The sequence below is a fragment of the Arachis hypogaea genome, chromosome 17 (assembly GCF_003086295.3).
Source record: "Arachis hypogaea cultivar Tifrunner chromosome 17, arahy.Tifrunner.gnm2.J5K5, whole genome shotgun sequence".
NCBI lineage: Eukaryota > Viridiplantae > Streptophyta > Magnoliopsida > Fabales > Fabaceae > Arachis > Arachis hypogaea.
The window spans coordinates 112,825,152-112,829,751 of NC_092052.1; the positions used below are offsets into that span (position 1 = coordinate 112,825,152).

Genomic DNA, 4,600 nt, shown 5'->3' on the forward strand with positions numbered 1-4,600 from the left:
ACCAGTCCTTTCTTGAAACACTGACGGTCTTCTCCAGAATCCTCTTAAGCTCCCTGTTGAAAACTTCAACCTGTCCACTTGTCTGAGGGTGATAGGGGGTTGCCACCTTATGACGGACTCCATATCTATGTAGAAGAGAGTCCAACTGTCTGTTACAGAAGTGGCTTCCTCCATCACTAATGAGTGTCCTTGGGACACCAAACCGGCTAAAGATGTATCTCTGAAGAAAGCTCATTACCACCTTGGCATCATTGGTGGGTAGAGCTACAACTTTCACCCATTTGGACACATAATCCACTGCCACTAGAATATAGTTGTTTGAATGTGAGGGTGGGAAAGGTCCCATGAAATCAATACCCCACACATCAAACAACTCAACCTCAATTCTCTGTTGTGGCATTTCATGGTTAGCAGGGAGATTTGCAGCTTTTTCACATCTGCCACAGTGCTTTACGAAAGCTCTTGAGTCCCTGAAGAGAGTCGGCCAGTAAAACCCCCTCTGAAGGACTTTTGTAGCTATCATTTCACCACCAAAGTGGCCTCCATACTCAGAACCATGACAGTGCCAGAGAATCTGCTGTTTTTCTTCATTTGAGACACACCTCCGGATAATTCCATCCGAACACCTTTTAAAAAGGTATGGTTCCTCCCAAATGTAGTACTTTGCATCAATCAATAGCTTCTTCACTTGTTGCCTACTGTACTCTCTTGGGATAAAATTCATGGCTTTATAATTTGCAATGTCTACAAACCATGGAGCCTGCTGAATGAGGAACAATTGCTCATCTGGAAATGTCTCAGTTACAGCTGTGGGTGGTTGCATTCCTGCTTTATGCTCAATTCTGGAGAGATGGTCAGCTACTTGATTTTCTGACCCTTTCCTGTCTTTTATTTCAATATCAAACTCCTGAAGGAGCAACACCCATCTGATTAATCTTGGTTTAGAATCCTGTTTGGTTAGAAGGTACTTCAAGGCAGCATGGTCAGTATAAACAATAACCTTAGAACCAAGTAAATAGGACCTAAACTTATCAACCGCATACACAACAGCTAATAATTCTTTTTCTGTAGTTGTGTAATTCTTTTGAGTATCATTTAACACACGACTGGCATAATAAATGACATGTACAACCTTACCATGCCTCTGTCCTAAAACAGCTCCTATAGCAAAATCACTAGCATCACACATTAATTCAAATGGTAAATTCCAGTCAGGGGGAGCTATAATGGGAGCAGAGGTAAGGTTTGCCTTCAGAGTTTCGAAAGCATGCAGACAGTCAGAATCAAAGACAAAAGGAACATCAACAACCAACAGGTTGCTCAATGGTTTAGCAATTTTAGAAAAATCCTTTATAAATCTTCTATAAAATCCTGCATGACCCAAGAAACTCCTAATTGCCTTAACATTAGTTGGTGGTGGTAATTTTTCAATTACCTCCACTTTTGCTCTGTCAACCTCAATTCCCTTACTTGAAATCCGGTGTCCAAGAACAATGCCTTCGGTGACCATAAAATGGCATTTTCCCAGTTTAAAACAAGGTTTGATTCTTGACACCGTTTCAAGACAAGAGATAAATGTTTAAGGCAGGATTCAAAAGAATTACCAAAAACAGAAAAGTCATCCATAAATATCTCAATAAACTTTTCAACCATATCAGAAAAAATTGAAAGCATACACCTCTGAAAAGTTGCTGGAGCATTACAAAGTCCAAATGGCATTCTCCTGTAGGCAAATACTCCAAAGGGGCATGTGAATGCAGTCTTCTCTTGATCTTGAGGGTCACTGCAATTTGATTATATCCAGAATATCCATGTAGAAAACAATAAAAAGCATGACCAGCTAACCTCTCAAGCATCTGATCAATGAAGGGGAGGGGAAAATGATCCTTCCTTGTAGCAGTGTTGAGCCTCCTGTAATCTATGCACATTCTCCATCCTGTGACTGTTCTTGTAGGAATAAGCTCATTCTTTTCATTCTTGATCACTGTCATCCCTCCTTTCTTGGGAACTACCTGTACAGGACTTACCCAAGGGCTATCAGAAATAGGGTAAATAATACATGCTTCCCATAATTTCATTACCACTTTTTGGACCACCTCTTTCATAGTTGGATTGAGTCTCCTTTGTGGTTGCATAACTGGTTTAGCATCATCTTCAAGAAGGATCTTGTGCATACACCTGGTTGGACTAATCCCCTTCAAGTCACTAATGGTCTACCCAATAGCTGTTTTATGGCTCCTGAGCACTGAAATAAGTGCCTCCTCTTCTTCAGGCTTCAGAGAAGAGCTAATAATCACTGGATATGAATCATTTTCACCCAAAAACACATATTTCAGAGAAGGTGGTAAGGGTTTGAGCTCAAGCTTGGGGGCTTCCTCCTCCTTAATTGGCGTATTCATCAGCTCCTTTTGGGGTGGTGAATCATCAACTTCAACTAATTCACACTCAGAAATAGGATCTAGAACATCATCAAGTACCTCAGTTTCCAGTACTTCTTGAACAAGTGGTTCAATAACATCTATTTTCATACACCCCTCAGAATCATTGGGGGTGTTTGAGGGCTTCAAAGACATTTAGGACCACCTGTTCTTCATTGACCCTCAGGGTTAATTCACCCTTTTGTACATCAATCAGAGCTCTACCTGTAGCTAAAAAGGGTCTACCAAGTATAATAGAGGGTTTTACCTCCTCTTCCATGTCTAATATAACAAAATCAACAGGAAAAATAAATGGTCCTACTTTCACAAGTAAATCTTCAACAACACCCACAGGTAATTTGATAGAAAGATCAGCAAGTTGAAGAGAAATACGAGTGGGTTTTACCTCCTCAATTTGAAGCTTTTTCATCACTGAAAGTGGCATGAGGTTAATGCTAGCTCTAAGATCACATAAAGCTCTCTGAATGCCAACTTCTCCAATGGTTCAAGGAATGACAAAGCTCCCTGGGTCTGGCATCTTCTCAGGAAGGGTGTGTTGAATAATAGCACTGCATTCCTTGGTTAACACCACGGTTTCTTGCTCCTTCCAATTCCTCTTGTGTGTCAACAGCTCTTTCATAAATTTAGCATAGAGAGGCATTTGCTCCAGAGCCTCTGCAAAAGGGATGTTGATCTGCAGCTTCTTGAAGACATCTAAAAATTTAGAGAATTACTTTTCTTTGGACGCCTTCTGAAGCCTCTGAGGATATAGCATTTTTGGCTTGTATTCAGGGGCCTTTGGCAAGGTGGGATAAGTGTCAAGAGAGTCAGGAAATGGGTTGTCTGCATGTTTAGGAGAGGCGTGCTCTGCTTCTTCCTTCTTCTCCTCTGGAGCTTCTTTTTCAACTAGATCTTCATTGACCTTAGTCTCAGAACCAGCTACCTTACCACTTCTCAATTGAATGGCCTTGCAATCTTCTCTTGGGTTCACCACTGTATCACCAGGGAATGTATTTGGAGACCTTTCAGGTAATTGCTTGCTCATTTGACCCATTTGCACCTCCAAATTTCTAATAGAGGCTTTGGTTTCTTGCATGAAACTCATCATCATCTCCCATTTAGAATCTTCTTGGGATTTAGAATTTGTCTGCCGAGGTGGTTGTTGTTGCTGAGACTGAAATTGGCGGTTATTATAGTTGTTCTGTTGAAAACTGCCCTGAGAACTATTGTTGAAGTTCTGAGGTTGATCTCTCCACCCAAAATTTGGGTGATTCCTCCATCCCTGATTGTATGTCTTAGAATATGGATCATTGTTGGGATTTCTAGGACCACTCCCCATGTAATTCACCTGTTCAGAAGAAGGTTGAGCATAATCATAATTATCATTTTGCATAAAGTTACCTGTCATGTCATAGGAGGTCTCTTGGGGTGGATTTTGAGTGTTGATAGCTGAGACTTGCATGCCACCCATCTGTTGAGTAAGTAGATTTATCTGCTGAGACATAAGCTTGTTCTGAGCAAGAAGAGCATTAACAGCTTCTACTTCTAACACGCCTCTCTTCTGAGAGGTCTCAGAGTTCACAGGATTCCTGTTAGATGAGTACGGATATTGGTTGCTTGCAACCAATTCAATCAGCTCAATAGTCTCCTCTGGTGTCTTCTTTTTGTGCAATGAACCGCCTGCAGAAGTGTTTAGGCTCATCTTTGACATCTCTCCTAAGCCTTCATAAAAGATATCCAGTTGGGTCCACTTGGAGAACATGTCTGGAGGGCATTGCCTAGTCAGTAGCTTGTATCTCTCCCAAGCTTCATAAAGAGTTTCACCCTCCTTCTGCTTGAAGGTCTGAACCTCCAACCTGAGCTTAGTCAGCTTCTTTGGTGGGAAGAATTTAGTGAGAAACTCTGTAACTACCTTTTCCCACGTATTCAGACTCTCCTTTGGTTGGGAATCTAGCCATAGCTTTGCTTTATCCCTCAGAGCAAATGGGAAAAGCATGAGTTTGTACACCTCTGGGTTTACTCCATTTGTCTTCACAGTATCACATATCTGCAGAAAATCAGAAATAAATTGATTTGGATCTTCATGAGGAAGTCCATGATACTGGTAGTTTTGTTGCACCAGGGTGACCAATTGTGATTTCAACTCAAAGTTGTTTGCAGTTATAGGAGGCACCACAATGCTT

General features: G+C 41.2%; 1 non-coding gene across 1 annotated transcript; it reads left to right on the forward strand.

Moving 5' to 3' along the window:
- Positions 1-4,172: 4,172 nt before the first annotated feature.
- LOC112768377 (small nucleolar RNA R71) lies at positions 4,173-4,281 on the forward strand. Its single transcript, XR_003185812.1, has one exon. It is a non-coding gene; the product is annotated as a small nucleolar RNA R71 (small nucleolar RNA).
- The last annotated feature ends 319 nt before the right edge of the window (positions 4,282-4,600 follow it).